Source organism: Oncorhynchus masou, unplaced genomic scaffold, assembly GCF_036934945.1.
Source record: "Oncorhynchus masou masou isolate Uvic2021 unplaced genomic scaffold, UVic_Omas_1.1 unplaced_scaffold_880, whole genome shotgun sequence".
Taxonomy (NCBI): Eukaryota; Metazoa; Chordata; class Actinopteri; order Salmoniformes; family Salmonidae; genus Oncorhynchus; species Oncorhynchus masou.
In genome coordinates, this window is record NW_027015264.1 from 217,695 (window position 1) to 234,976 (window position 17,282).

At 45.4% G+C, this 17,282-nt stretch overlaps 1 pseudogene; it reads left to right on the forward strand.

The window, feature by feature from the left end:
- The window catches only part of LOC135537974 (GATOR2 complex protein WDR59-like), a 101,736-nt pseudogene that overhangs the window by 37,598 nt on the left and 46,856 nt on the right, over positions 1-17,282 (forward strand).

Below are 17,282 nucleotides of genomic sequence, written 5' to 3' on the forward strand. Positions count from 1 at the left end.
GTATTCAGGTGTAATGATCCCACCTTGTCTAGTGTAGTCCCAGGTGCCATAATAGATCCCACCTTGTCTAGTGTATTCAGGTATAATAGATCCCACCTTGTCTAGTGTATTCAGGTGTAATGATCCCACCTTGTCTAGTGTATTCAGGTATAATAGATCCACCTTGTCTGAAAAGTCTAGTGTATAATAGATCCCACCTTGTCTAGTATTCAGGTGTAATAGATCCCACCTTGTCTAGTGTATTCAGGTATAATAGATCCCACCTTGTCCCTGGTGTGTTCAGGTATAATAGATCCACCTTGTCTGGTGTAGTCAGGTATAATAGATCCCACCTTGTCTAGTGTATTCATTTTAATAGATCCCACCTTGTCTAGTGTATTCAGGTGTAATAAATCCACCTTGTCGTGTAGTCAGGTATAATAATATACCTTGTCTAGTGTAGTCAGGTATAATAGATCCCACCTTGTTAGTCAGTCCAGGTGTAATAGATCCCACCTTGTCTGGTGCAGTCAGGTATAATAAATCCCACCTTGTCTAGTGTAGTCAGGTATGTAATGATCCCACCTTGTCTAATGTTCAGGTATAATGGTCCCACCTTGTCTAGTGTATTCAGGTATAATAGATCCCACCACCATCTGGTATTCAGATTGTAATGAATCCCACCTTGTCTAGTGTATTCAGTATAATAGAATCCCCCTTGTCTAGTGTAGTCAGGTATAATAGTCCACCTTGTCTAGTGTATTCAGGTATAATGATCCACCTTGTCTAGTGTATTCAGGTTATATAGATCCCACCTTGTCTAGTGTATTTCAGGTATAATAGATCCCACCTTGTCTAAATTCAGGTGTAATAGATCCCACCTTGTCTAGTGTAGTCAGGTATAATAGAATCCCACCTTGTCTAGTGTATTCAGGTGTAATAAATCCCACAACACTGGTGTGTTCAGGTGCCAATAAATACCACCTTGTCTAGTGTATTCAGGTATAATAGATCCCACCTTGTAGTCAGGTGTAATGGATCCACCTTGTCTAGTGTAGTCAGGTATAATGAATCCCACTTTTAATATGTGCTTTAGTCATGGTATAATAGATCCCACCTTTCTACTCTGTGATGTATTCGAGTATAATAGATACCACTGTCTGAGTGATATTGATTATATAGATCCACCTTGTCTAGTGTATTCAGGTGTAATAGATCCCACCTTGTCTAGTGTATTCAGGTATAATAAATCCCACCTTGTCTAGTGTAGTCAGGTATAATAGATCCCACCTTGTCTAGTGTATTCAGGTTATATAGATCCCATCTTGTCTAGTGTATTCGTGGTATAATAAATCCCACCTTGTCTACTGTATTCAGGGTGTAATAGATCCCACCTTGTCTCAGTGTAGTCAGGTGTAATAGATCCTCACCTTGTCTAGTGTAGTCAGGTGTAATAGATCCCACCTTGTCTAGTGTAGTCATTTATAATAGATCCCACCTTGTCTAGTGTAGTCAGGTATAATAGATCCCACCTTGTCTAGTGTAGTCAGGTATAATTGATCCCACCTTGTATTCAGGTGTAATAGATACCACCTTGTCTAGTGTAGTCAGGTATAATAAATACCACCTTTAATCTAGTGTATTCAGAGCTATAATGATCCCACATATCAATGTCATTCAGCATTCTCCGATCCATACTTGTCTAGTGTAGTCAGGTATAATGATCCACGCTTGTCAATTGAATCTGGAGTGTATAATGATCCACCTTATCTGTTTGTTTCAGGTATCATTGAGTCCCATAACATCTGCGATCTTGTTTCAGATTTTCAACAAATACCATCATCAGTCCCGTCGCGTTTTCATCGGTCCTGCTTATCTGGTGTGTTCAGTTCAACCAATCTGTATAGCTCGATAACGATCGGAGGTATATTAATCCGCACCGTCGGCATTGATTGCACTCAGCCAGTCTGCGTCTTGTGTGATCGAATTTTTCAATAGTCACCTTATTCAGGTGTAACGCCGTTTTAACGACTTGTTACCCAGTTCTTTTCATCATTGGTTTTCAATAGTTGTTGTGCTTTGCTGTTGTCGATGTTGGATGAGCTGATTCAGCCATTTATTTACCGGAAGAAAAGAACAAATGCTGGTAACCATTGTTCTTAATGAATAAACTTCATAACGTTAAAATGCATTTCATCAAATGCGTACACCTGTCTATAAAGCTGTTTAATGTTGGCGTTTAGCAATCTTTCAATTGGCGGTTTGCAGTGCCGAAGAATATTCACGTTGCCTTTTTACCTGCCAGTTCTCCAGTTATTTTGCAGTGTTGATCAATCCTGTTGGTTCGGTTCGCGACAATGGTATCGATATCCTGATACCAGTTCATTAATTTGCGGTTAATGCAATAACTGGTCTCGCCACAGTGGTGTATTAATCTTGGTCTTGGCGTATGTCTGTCGCATGATAACACCTTGTGTACTCTGTGGCATGGTGACGATGATGGTTTTCCCTATTGGGCGAAGGTACTTCGCTTGTTGCGCATGGGCGCTCGATTCAACAGCCGTCGCACCAGTGCTGGTTGATGATGATGCGCGATTCGATAATCATAGAAAAAGTGAGAAGGCTCCACACCATTTGGTTTTGATGGCAACCTCTGTGACCACCAGTTATACTGAATGTCGGCCTTCCTCCTTCAAATTTGGTTTGATGTCGCGCCTCACAATGGTGGCCGATGTCTCCAGCCTGGGTGGCTGGTGTCTCATCAGCTAGTGTGACTCCAGCCTGGGTGACCATGTCTGCCAGCCCTGGGTAGCAAACCTCTCTTATTGGGTGTCACTCTACCAGCTCATTTATATTTATAAATTATGTATACTGTACAAATTGTACTGGTGTGCCACTCTGGCCTGGTGCCTGCCAGCCTGGGTGACCATGCCCTCTGCCGGCCCCAGTGACTGCCCTCACCAGCCTGGGTGTCACCTGCCGATGCGCCTCCACCGCTGGTGTCTGCTCCCTGGCCTGATGTCTCCTCCCTGGGTGTCTGCCTCCAGCCTGCGGTCAGCCACCTGCCAGCACCAGTGTCCTCTGCCAGCCTGGTGTCCAGTATGCTCTCTGCTGACCTGGTATGCCTCTATCGCTACGTTGGCATGCCTCATCTGGCCCTGGGTGTCTGGGTAGCCTGCCTCCCTTCCCGGCTGGTCTGCGGTGCCGCCTGCCTGGCCTATGCGATCTGGGTATCTGTCATCACCGCAGCCTGCGATGGCTGGGCATCTGCTGCCAGCTCAGGTGACCACCTGTCAGCCTGGTGTGCTGCAGCCGCCGGGCCCATGCCTCTGCCGGCCTGCAGTGGGTGACCTGCCTCTGCTCAGCCTGGTAGCTTCCTTCGCCTCTGCTCGGCCGTGGATGACCCTGCCTCACTGGCTGGGTGCAGCAGCCTCACCGGCCCGGTGGCCTTCTCTGTCGGCCTGGGTATGCCCTGTACATCCTGCTGGCGGCCCTGGACCCAGCCCACCGTTCACCTGGCCTGGTCATGCCTGGCGCTGGGTGGCGCATCTGCCTCGCCTGGGTGACCACGCCTGCCAGCGCAGTTGGCCTGCCGCCTCAGCCTGGTGTCGCCTCCGCCGGCGCTGGTGGCCAGCCTCTGCAGCATGGGTGTGCCTGCCTCTGTTCAGGTGTCCTCTGGCCCTGATGCATCTCCCTCTCTGGCGCTGGTGGTTTGATGCATCCTGTGGCTGGTGCCGGCTCCACGGTAAGGTGTGTACCATCTATCAGCCTGCGATTGCTCGATGTCATCACAACCTGGTATCCATCTGCAGCTGGTGTCTCCACAACTGGTATGCCTCCTGCTCGGTAGCATATATTCTGGGCGTCTCTCACAATGGTATGCCTCTGCTGGCTGCGGTAGCCATATCACCGGTACCGATGACCTCCGCTGCGATGTCTCCATCTGCCAGCTGGTATCTCTCTGCTGGTATACCACTCTGCCAGCCTGTTTGATGTCGCCTGCTATCATTTGGTGTCTACCTCACCATACCGGTGGCGCGATGTGCAACCTCTGCCAGCCCTGGTGCGCGCGCCCTCTGCCGTATGGTGACCACGCTCTGGCGCTGATGACCGCGCCACCATTCGTTGTCGCCATCAGCCTGATGCATGCCATACCAATACGGTGGCATCTCTGGCGTACCGATTGACACCATCTGGTCTGGTGCGGCGATGTCTTCCATCTGCATTTGCGATGTGCCATATCGTATGGTAATGCTCTCCACCAGCGCAGACATGCCATCTGCAATGCTGAAGTGCAATGCATTTACTCTGCTGACTGCTGGTAATGTCATCACTGGCCTGGTTATCGATGTCGCCACGCCTGCGGCCTGGGTGATATGCCATCATCGTACCGGTGCGTCATCGCTCCATGTTCTGGGTGACTGTGACATATCACCAGCTGGTTGTGCCGATTATCGTATCGCCAGCTGGTGGCGTGATGTCTTTGCTCTGCCAGCTGATGTAACGCCATCATTGGTGATATTTCACGCCGTACGGGTGGCCTTGCCACGGCCTGGTGTGTATCTGCGTACGATTGTACCGCGTGTTGTAACCATCACCAGCCACTGGCGGTTTGATTGTCATGCATCTGTGGTGCTGGGCTGATGTGCACCGCCTGTCGTACGGGTGTCCCGCGGGTGGCTGCTGCTGATGGCCGCATCTGCCGGCTGGTGTATACGCCACCAGCCCTGGGTATACCTGCCAGCTGGTGGTGATCGTTGCGTTGTCACATCACCATGCCGATGCATCGTATCTGTGGCTGGGCGGCGCTGCGTCTGGCCGCAGGCCGTATCTGCTGATTGTACCTCTGCTGGCCTGGTGATGTGCCCTCTCTGGTGCTCCTGGCAGCTGCCATATATTCGGTGCAACCACCTCTCTTGCCAGCGTGCTGGAGGTGACGGTGTCAGCCTCACCGTACCGATGTGTATCACCGTGGTGGCCCACCACCTCTGGCCTGGTGTCGCCACCGCATTGCCGACCGCCTCTGGCATGGTGTTACCATGGATGCAGCCCGCGCCTCTACCATACCGGTGTACATCCAGTCTGGGTGACGCGATGCTCGCCACCTGCAGCCTGCGTGATGGCCAACATATATCAGCTGGGTGATACGCACCATTCGGACGCCTCCACCGCTGGTGGCTGTATCACCGGCCCGCCGGTGTCCATACGCTCCACCAGCACCGCGGTGTCGATGTCGTATCTTGGCGCGGTGTGCTGCCATGGCCTGGGTGACCATGGCTCTGGCCTGGGTGCGGCAAAGCTCCTGGCCACAGGTGTGCGGTGATGACCTCGCAGCCCTGGACATGATGCGGTTGCATCTTATCCTGCCAGCCTGGGCGTACTCACCAGTCTGGTGGCGCGCCTGGCTGGTGGTAACCACACCTTGTGCTGGTAATGTGACATACCACCCGGCTGGGTCGCTCCATTATCAAACACTCACCGGCACAGGGTGCAACGATCATATACAGCCTGATGGCCTACTCCTGAAGTCACAATACAAACCCTCCTGGTTCTGTCTTGTTTATTCATTCTCCACGGGATTGATCCTCCCGGTTTCCCTGCTCTGCGTTAACCATTCGCGGTTAGTCTCGGTTCCCTGCTGTCTTTGACTATAAACCACAGGGTTTGTTCTCGGTTCTTTCCCCTGTCTTTGTTGCCTAACCTACATGGGGTTGGTGCTCGTTCTCGCCTGCATTATCCATTCGCTCGCGGGGTTCCAGTCGCCCGGTTCCCGCAATAGCGCCACCGACTGCTCCGCGAAGGACGCCCGGTCCCGCTCCCGGTTTTCTCCCTGTTTGACATCATCATTCAAGGTTCGGTCTCTGGTTCTTTCGCCAGCTACGCAAAGGTTCGGTCACTCTGGTTCTCGCGTATTAAGGACGGTCGTCGGGTTTTTGTGTTTGTCTCTGCTGGGTTCAATTGCTCGGTTGCTGCTGCCGCGCATGTCGCCTGCGAGGACGTGCATATACGATTTTCATGTTTGTTTATCACCCACTGGCTTTAAGGGAGTATGGTGATATGCAAGAATTCAGACTCGATATCAGGCTGGATCTACAGCTGAAGGTGCCGGTCGCCGATCAATAACTACATTCGATCTCGCCTGGATTACAGACAAAAGTGATACGTTTTTGAAAGCTGAATTCAGTGGTTTCATGTGTTGCTCCTGCGTAATGCAACACTCCCTGTTCGCATCTGTGCACTGCCGCGTACGGTAGAGTCGATGGAAGTCAGCTGCCGGAAGTCAGAAAGCTAACACCTCCCCGGGATACTGAGCCCCTTTGGCCGTGCAGCGACTGCGGGGCGATGTATCGGCGTAATCAACGCCAGCAGCTGCGATGCGATTCGTGATCTGCTCTGGCGGAGTGATTATTTCGGTTTAAACGCTGCTGCTTCAAGCTGAAACGGAATGGACCTAATGATTTCAAGACAACGAGAAGCTTTGAAAAATACAGGATTCTTGGCGTGTGGCGCTGCCGCTGGTGCGGAAAGTGTTGAAGTGCGGGAAAAGAGGCCCAGGCGGTTGGACGGATATCAAAATGATGTTCCAGCCGGTGAACGAAGAATGCTACTCGACCTGACTACAATGAAAGACGAAGATATTGCGCCAGACCACAAACTACCTGATGAGCAGAATGAACTGACCATGAAGATACTGGTTGCGATATGATGAACAGAAGATGCTATAAACCGACTGAAGATGCTGCTGGTGACTGATGACGAAGATGCGCAAACCTGACTGGAGACCATCGAAGCCATTGGCGTGTGGAGATGCGATTGACTGTGACTGAAGGATGCTGGTTTGTCACGATCAAAACAGAAGAAATGCCGCAGGCCTGGCTGATAGGGCGAAGATATCGATGGCTACGATGAACGAGATGCTGCTCGTTATTCTGGTGGGCGTCAAATCGCAGCCAGCCGGTGACGAAGAGGCGTCTGTCATTTGTTACGATGAACGAAGGAATGTATAGATGCAGCGCCGGTGGGCGAGATATGAGCCACGGCTACGGTAGAGCGAAGTCGCGCAGGCCCAGAGTACGATGAGCAGAGAATGGGCTGACTGGTGAATGATGGGCCATTGCTGAAGGTATCAGACCATTACGAAGATGGGCCACAACTGGTGAAACAGAAGATGTTGTTGATGAAGACGAAGGATATGTTGTTCAATTGTGGAATAATGATTTAATACATTGAATGAAGATATAATTATATTCTGATGAAGAATGAAATGTAATTATTCTGGTAAATGCGAAGATGCAATTATTACGATGGTGGTGAAGATATAATTGTTCTGGTGAACCGAAGTTTCACTCAAATGATACAGTAATGATGCGTATTATTACGAAGTATTATGAATGCATTATTGATGTAAATGAAATCATGTTATTACAAATAATGAATACTTTCAACTTCATTCTGGTGACGAATCTTCTTGACTGAGCTCTGAAGATATGTTAACTGCGATAAATCAGAGGAAATGTATGACCTGTTCTGTTAAATGAAGATATATAATGCCATTGATGAGCGATCATCAATACATTCTGATAATGAAGAAGATATTATGGTTATGTGGTAAAAATGAAATGTAGCGTTATTGAAGATATGATGCAGCTGGAAGCAATGAAGATGTGCGTTATTCTGAAATGTATAATTATTCCGGTGAACGAAGATATCGACCACAATGATGAACAGAAGAAGATGTGATTATTCACAGAGATGTATCATTTATTTATTGAAAGATGAAGAGGAATCATATATGGATGCAAACTACTGAAGTCTGCCGATGCCATTGATGGTGAAGATATTATAATTTGGCTGAAGATGTCGTTATTGATGACGAAGAGATGCTCGATGCATTCCCGTTAATGAAGATCTTCATGATGGCTGCAATGGGCGAAGATGTGACCACATTACTGATGCCGGTGCGAAATCGTATGTTCAATATGATGCAGAATGAAGATGCACCAGTAATATTCCCCGATGAGCGAAGATGCACCATTTAATACATTTGTGCGAAATGTACCTTTCGTTACCACGCTACGAAGTAAAATGAAAATCTGGACATTCGATAATGAGGAATATGATATTCAAGATGAAATGAAGATATAGACCTGTTGACAAGTAACGAAAATGATTAATGAAATATAAACCAGCTACGAAGATATGAACCACATTACAGTAGTGAAGAATGTGATTGTTCGAAGGTCTTGTGAATACGACTACGAAGATGTATAATATTACAACAAATGGCGAAAATAACCTCAGTTGTTGAAAGTATATGATTATTGCGAAGTGTTGCAGACTGATACTGAAGGAGTAACAAATGCAAGCTGGTAGACAAGAAGATGTATCGGAGCCTGACCGAAGATCTTAAGCCTGACTAGCTGACCGAAGATATGATTATTCTGATGAACGAAGAATGTGACCAACTGCATTAGGAGCGAAGATGCCAAATTGACTCTGATGAAGCGAAGATCTTACATTGTTCTGGTTGAACTGAAGAGATATAAAGCCTGACTGCGAAGATGTATGATGATGACTGCGGTGAGCGAAAGTACCAGTAAAACTACATTGACGAATGCATGGGCTGATTGGTGAACGAAAATGCTCTATAAACCAGCTACGAAGATATATCAATGTTCCGATGACAAAGAAGGTCTTGCCGATGACTACGAAGATGCCAGCAATGCAGAAGATGCTAACAATGCATTGGAGCGAAGATGTTGTGCTGATGGAACAAGATTATTTATGATTAGCTGATGAAAACAGCGAGGAGAAATATGATAGCTGATGAAAAGCGAGGAGTAACGCAGATTGGCTACATGATGAAGCAAGGATGTTATAATGCTGATTAATAGAAGAGATCTTTACATTCAATCTGAAATCTTCCTGATGTTGGTAATGAAGATCTGTTAATGTTCATTTGACGAAGAATCATCGATATTCGATGAAAAATGAGATATGAATGATTATACGAGATATTGATACAACTGAAGATGCATTGACTGATAAAGATAAAGATCTGTATTGTTTCTGATGAACGAAGATATATATTATTTACATTAATGAAGATATATGTTATTTTCTAAGTGAATGAAGGATTATTCAAATGATTTAATGAACGAAGATATGGACAATACGAAGATATACTCATTTGTGATGACGAAGAATATGGTTATTCGATGAACAGAGATAACATGGGCCATTGCGGTACAGAACGAGATGCCTTAATTTTGTTCGGTACGACAGAAGATATGGTGTTTGATGAACGTGAAGGTATCATTGATTCTAGTGATGAAGGTTATTAAATTGTGATGAAGATCTTTCGATGACTGGTGGTATTGAAGATGAAGCTGCATGCGATAATGAAATGCGATAAAGCGAAGATGTTCTCGTTATTCACAGATAAAACGAAAATATTTGCTGATGGTAGCTGCAATAGCGAAATGTCGTTGGCTACAATTAAACGGGGAAGATATTGTTCATTGATTGAAGAAGATCTTTCATTGTCTGTGAAACGAAGATCATGGAACCATTCCCTGGTGAACGGAGAGATATTATGGGCCGTTACCTACGAAGGTATGTGGATTGTTGACCGAGCAGAAGGTATGGGCCAGCTGCGGTGAACGAGAGATGTATGAAGCTGCATTACAGTAATCGAAGATCTATCAGACGTCGGCGAGTGAAGGGATCGCTCATTTGAGCTACGATGAACAGAAGAGTTCTGGAAGCCTGGCTACACGGAGATATGAGCCTGACTACAGTGAACAGAAGATGTGGACCGTGAGTGAACAGAGATGCTGCTGAAACCTGTTACGATAAGACAGAAGATGTTGCATAACGAATGCGTGATGAGACGGAGATATAACATGAACCGGCTGGGCGACGGAAGAGATATGCATTCCAGCTCGTGGAACAAGGTATTGTTGCGTGATTATTTCGGTGGTGGGAATGTGGATGACTGATGAAAGCTGAGAAGAGATGTTATAGACCCCAGTACGGTGAGACAGAGATGGCACGTTTAGCATTCTGAGATGCCTGGGCGACCTGATGGATGAAGAGAATCTTCTCGGGCTGACTGATGAAGCAAATATCAGCCGGTGACCGTAAACAGAGGAATGCTGCTGGACCGTACCGGTAGACAGAGATGATTGTTTGGCTGACCTGAGTGAACAGAAGATGTTATAAATTTTGTTACCACAGATATGGACTGACTGCTGAAGGAATGTATGTTAAGCTGCTGACGGTAGACAGAGATATGGTGACCTGACTACTGAAGGTTGTACATCGACCTGACTGGTGGGCGCAGAATGTAACAATTTGACTACGATGAACAGAGATACCTTGAGCCGGCTACGGTGAGCAGAAGATATATAAGCTGACTGCATTGACGAAGATATGGTTATTCGGTGAACGAAATGTTATGGATGACTACGGTGGAACAGAGATGTATGAGTACATTCTGGCGAGCAAAGAAAATGCCAATTGCTGGCTACAATGCGAACGAAGATGGACCCGGTGGCTACGGTAGACGAAGAAGATAACGCTGAATGACTCACACGAAGATGTATAAGCCTGAGCCTGATGAGCGCAGAAGAATGAATGACTGAGTAAACAGAAAATCAGACCTGACTACGAAGATATAGACCTGACTGATGGTGAAGATGTTGAGCCCCAGATGAAGACAGAAGATAGCGCTGAACCTGTTACAAATGAGCAGAAGAAATCATATAATGCCATTGAAGATGGGCCGGCTGATGACGAAATATGGACATTACTGATGAGCGAATCGCTGCTCGAAGCTGTTGGTGAAAATGCATTCGGTTGACCGATGAAGAACGATGCTATGAGCCGAGCGAGCCGAGCGAAAATGTGGGCCTGATCTGGAGAATGTCTGGCCATGCGGTAAGACGAAGATGTGCCCGACTGCAAGCTGAAGATGTATGGAAGCCACAGCTGATGAACGAAGAAGATGAATGGTGACTACGAAGATAAAGCCCGACTACGGTGAACAGAAGATATGGGCTGCTGGGAATATTACCGTTGGGACTACAATGAAAAACAGAATGCCTTAGCCGCTGACCGGGTGAAGAAACCGCGTGTTGATGAAAGCGAAGATATACCTGAACGATGCACGAAGGGAATGCCTGAACCCAGCCGGTGGGCAGAAATGCGCTGTTAGCTACGGTAGGTGAAGGTATATTAACCACGATAGAACAGAGAAGTGCGAAGCCTGAAGCCAGTAAACAGAAGATATATGACCATCTGGGCTGACCGAAGAATATATCGAGCCAGCTGAAAGTGTGAAGAAATGTATAATTATTACAACGTCTGGTGAAGATCTATGGACTGACTGATAAGGCATGAAGATCTGCTCACGACCATGCAATGAACGAAGATATATGAACCATTCAACTGATGAACAGAGGAATGTGATGGTTCAAACTGCCGAGAAGATGTCGGACTTAAGCTGATGAAAGACAGAGGAATGTATAGACCATTGTTGAAAGATGTGATGGCGCAGCTACGGTAAACGAAGAAGATGTTTATGAGCGACTGGCCGACGAAGGATATCAGTTCATTCTGGCGACGAAGAGTCTTTGGTGACCGAAGCGAACGAAGATGTTTTCTGTCAGAGCCATTACGGATGAACAAGATACTGAACTGACCTGAAAGGAACTGAGCCGATAAAGATGAACAGAAGATATAGACCATGCGATAAACGAAGATATCAGCCGACCGGTAACGAAGATGTAACAGACCGTTGATAAACGAAGATATGGGCTGGTAATGGGCGAAATCGCGAATTCATTACGAAGGCTACCGCAAACTGTGCTGAAGATGGCGCGCTGAATTGGCTACGATGAGCGAAGATGGGCCGGCTACGCGACCGAGCGAAGATGCGACCCGACTACGGTAGAACAGAAGATCGCCGACCTGACCACAGAAGATGTATCCAGGCTGACGACTTACCACGGTAGAACGAGAATGTATGGTTGACTGATGAACCTGACTACGGTAGAACAGAGGAATGTACCAGACCGATTTGCCGGATGACGACTGACACGAATAGAACAGGAATGTATACCGGACTGACTACGGTGAACGGAAGAATGTATATATGACTCAACTAGCAGAGCAGAGGAATGCTGCTCAGACCTGACTACAGTAGAACAGAGGAATGTATAGACCTGACACAGTAGAACAGAGGGCTACAGTAGAACAGAGGAGGAATGTATAGACCTGACTACAGCAGAACAGAGGAATGATAGACCCGACTACAGTAGAACAGAGGAATGTATAGACCTGACTACAGAGGAATGTATAGACCTGACACAGAGGAATGTATAGACCTGACTACAGTAGAACAGAGGAATGTATAGACCTGACTACAGGAATGTATAGACCTGACTACAGTAGAACAGAGGAATGTATATAGACCTGACTACAGAGGAATGTATAGACCTGACTACAGTAGAACAGAGGAATGTATAGACCTGACTACAGTAGAACAGAGGAATGTATAGACCTGACTACAGTAGAACAGAGGAATGTATAGACCTGACTACAGAGGAATGTATAGACCTGACTACAGTAGAACAGAGGAATGTATAGACCTGACTACAGTAGATCAGAGGAATGTATAGACCTGACTACAGAGGAATGTATAGACCTGACTACAGTAGAACAGAGGAATGTATAGACCTGACTACAGTAGAACAGAGGAATGTATAGACCTGACTACAGTAGAACAGAGGAATGTATAGACCTGACTACAGAGGAATGTATAGACCTGACTATAGTAGAACAGAGGAATGTATAGACCTGACTACAGTAGAACAGAGGAATGTATAGACCCGACTACAGTAGAACAGAGGAATGTATAGACCTGACTACAGAGGAATGTATAGACCTGACTACAGTAGAACAGAGGAATGTATAGACCTGACTACAGAGGAATGTATAGACCTGACTACAGTAGAACAGAGGAATGTATAGACCTGACTACAGAGGAATGTATAGACCTGACTACAGTAGAACAGAGGAATGTATAGACCCGACTACAGTAGAACAGAGGAATGTATAGACCTGACTACAGAGGAATGTATAGACCTGACTACAGTAGAACAGAGGACTGTATAGACCTGACTACAGTAGAACAGAGGAATGTATAGACCTGACTACAGAGGAATGTATAGACCTGACTACAGTAGAACAGAGGAATGTATAGACCTGACTACAGAGGAACAGAGGAATGTATAGACCTGACTACAGAGGAATGTATAGACCTGACTACAGTAGAACAGAGGAATGTATAGACCTGACTACAGTAGAACAGAGGAATGTATAGACCTGACTACAGAGGAATGTATAGACCTGACTACAGTAGAACAGAGGAATGTATAGACCTGACTACAGAGGAACAGAGGAATGTATAGACCTGACTACAGAGGAATGTATAGACCTGACTACAGTAGAACAGAGGAATGTATAGACCTGACTACAGAGGAATGTATAGACCTGACTACAGTAGAACAGAGGAATGTATAGACCTGACTACAGTAGAACAGAGGAATGTATAGACCTGACTACAGAGGAATGTATAGACCTGACTACAGAGGAACAGAGAACAGAATGTATAGACCTGACTACAGTAGAACAGAATGTATAGACCTGACTACAGTAGAACAGAGGAATGTATAGACCTGACTACAGAGGAATGTATAGACCTGACTACAGTAGAACAGAGGAATGTATAGACCTGACTACAGTAGAACAGAGGAATGTATAGACCTGACTACAGTAGAACAGAGGAATGTATAGACCTGACTACAGAGGAACCTGACTACAGTAGAACAGAGGAATGTATAGACCTGACTACAGTAGATCAGAAATGTATAGACCTGACTACAGAGGAATGTATAGACCTGACTACAGTAGAACAGAGGAATGTATAGACCTGACTACAGTAGAACAGAGGAATGTATAGACCTGACTACAGTAGAACAGAGGAATGTATAGACCTGACTACAGAGGAATGTATAGACCTGACTACAGTAGAACAGAGGAATGTATAGACCTGACTACAGTAGAACAGAGGAATGTATAGACCTGACTACAGTAGAACAGAGGAATGTATAGACCTGACTACAGAGGAATGTATAGACCTGACTACAGTAGAACAGAGGAATGTATAGACCTGACTACAGAGGAATGTATAGACCTGACTACAGTAGAACAGAGGAATGTATAGACCTGACTACAGAGGAATGTAGAACAGAGAACAGAATGTATAGACCCGACTACAGTAGAGGAATGTATAGACCTGACTACAGAGGAAATGTATAGACCTGACTACAGTAGAACAGAGGAATGTATAGACCTGACTACAGTAGAACAGAGGAATGTATAGACCTGACTACAGAGGAATGTATAGACCTGACTACAGTAGAACAGAGGAATGTATAGACCTGACTACAGAGGAACAGAGGAATGTAGACCTGACTACAGAGGAATGTATAGACCTGACTACAGTAGAACAGAGGAATGTATAGACCTGACTACAGAGGAATGTATAGACCTGACTACAGTAGAACAGAGGAATGTATAGACCTGACTACAGTAGAACAGAGGAATGTATAGACCTGACTACAGAGGAATGTATAGACCTGACTACAGAGGAATGTATAGACCTGACTACAGAGGAACAGAGGAATGTATAGACCTGACTACAGTAGAACAGAGGAATGTTTAGACCTGACTACAGAGGAATGTATAGACCTGACTACAGTAGAACAGAGGAATGTATAGACCTGACTATAGTAGAACAGAGGAATATAGACCTGACTAGAGGAATGTATAGACCTGACTACAGTAGAACAGAGGAATGTATAGACCTGACTACAGTAGAACAGAGAATGTATAGACCTGACTACAGTAGAACAGAGGAATGTATAGACCTGACTACAGAGGAATGTATAGACCTGACTACAGTAGAACAGAGGAATGTATAGACCTGACTACAGTAGAACAGAGGAATGTATAGACCTGACTACAGTAGAACAGAGGAATGTATAGACCTGACTACAGAGGAATGTATAGACCTGACTACAGAGGAATGTATAGACCTGACTACAGAGGAATGTATAGACCTGACTACAGAGGAATGTAATAGACCAGTAGAACAGAGGAATGTTTAGACCTGACTACAGAGGAATGTATAGACCTGACTACAGTAGAACAGAGGAATGTATAGACCTGACTATAGTAGAACAGAGGAATGTATAGACCTGACTACAGAGGAATGTATAGACCTGACTACAGTAGAACAGAGGAATGTATAGACCTGACTACAGTAGAACAGAGGAATGTATAGACCTGACTACAGTAGAACAGAGGAATGTATAGACCTGACTACAGAGGAATGTATAGACCTGACTACAGAGGAATGTATAGACCTGACTACAGAGGAATGTATAGACCTGACTACAGAGGAATGTATAGACCCGACTACAGTAGAACAGAGGAATGTTTAGACCTGACTACAGAGGAAGAGTATAGACCTGACTACAGTAGAACAGAGGAATGTATAGACCTGACTATAGTAGAACAGAGGAATGTATAGACCTGACTACAGAGGAATGTATAGACCTGACTACAGTAGAACAGAGGAATGTATAGACCTGACTACAGTAGAACAGAGGAATGTATAGACCTGACTACAGTAGAACAGAGGAAATGGACCTGACTACAGAGGAATGTATAGACCTGACTACAGAGGAATGTATAGACCTGACTACAGAGGAATGTATAGACCTGACTACAGTAGAACAGAGGAATGTATAGACCTGACTACAGAGGAATGTATAGACCTGACTACAGAGGAATGTATAGACCTGACTACAGTAGAACAGAGGAATGTATAGACCCGACTACTACAGTAGAACAGAGGAATGTATAGACCTGACTACAGTAGAACAGAGGAATGTATAGACCTGACTACAGAGGAACAGAGGAATGTATAGACCTGACTACAGAGGAATGTATAGACCTGACTACAGTAGAACAGAGGAATGTATAGACCTGACTACAGTAGAACAGAGGAATGTATAGACCTGACTACAGTAGAACAGAGGAATGTATAGACCTGACTACAGAGGAATGTATAGACCTGACTACAGAGGAATGTATAGACCTGACTACAGAGGAATGTATAGACCCGACTACAGTAGAACAGAGGAATGTTTAGACCTGACTACAGAGGAATGTATAGACCTGACTAGAGTAGAACAGAGGAATGTATAGACCTGACTACAGTAGAACAGAGGAATGTATAGACCTGACTACAGTAGAACAGAGGAATGTATAGACCTGACTATAGTAGAACAGAGGAATGTATAGACCTGACTACAGAGGAATGTATAGACCTGACTACAGTAGAACAGAGGAATGTATAGACCTGACTACAGTAGAACAGAGGAATGTATAGACCTGACTACAGTAGAACAGAGGAATGTATAGACCTGACTACAGTAGAACAGAGGAATGTATAGACCCGACTACAGTAGAACAGAGGAATGTATAGACCTGACTACAGAGGAATGTATAGACCTGACTACAGTAGAACAGAGGAATGTATAGACCTGACTACAGAGGGAATGTATAGACCTGACTACAGAGGAATGTATAGACCTGACTACAGTAGAACAGAGGAATGTATAGACCTGACTACAGTAGAACAGAGGAATGTATAGACCTGACTACAGTAGAACAGAGGAATGTATAGACCTGACTACAGAGGAATGTATAGACCTGACTACAGAGAACAGAGGAATGTATAGACCGACTACAGTAGAACAGAGGAATGTATAGACCTGACTACAGTAGAACAGAGGAATGTATAGACCTGACTACAGTAGAACAGAGGAATGTATAGACCTGACTACAGTAGAACAGAGGAATGTATAGACCTGACTACAGTAGAACAGAGGAATGTATAGACCTGACTACAGAGGAATGTATAGACCTGGACTACAGAGGAATGTTTAGACCTGACTACAGAGGAATGTATAGACCTGACTACAGTAGAACAGAGGAATGTATAGACCTGACTACAGTAGAACAGAGGAATGTATAGACCTGACTACAGAGGAATGTATAGACCTGACTACAGTAGAACAGAGGAATGTATAGACCTGACTACAGTAGAACAGAGGAATGTATAGACCTGACTACAGTAGAACAGAGGAATGTATAGACCTGACTAC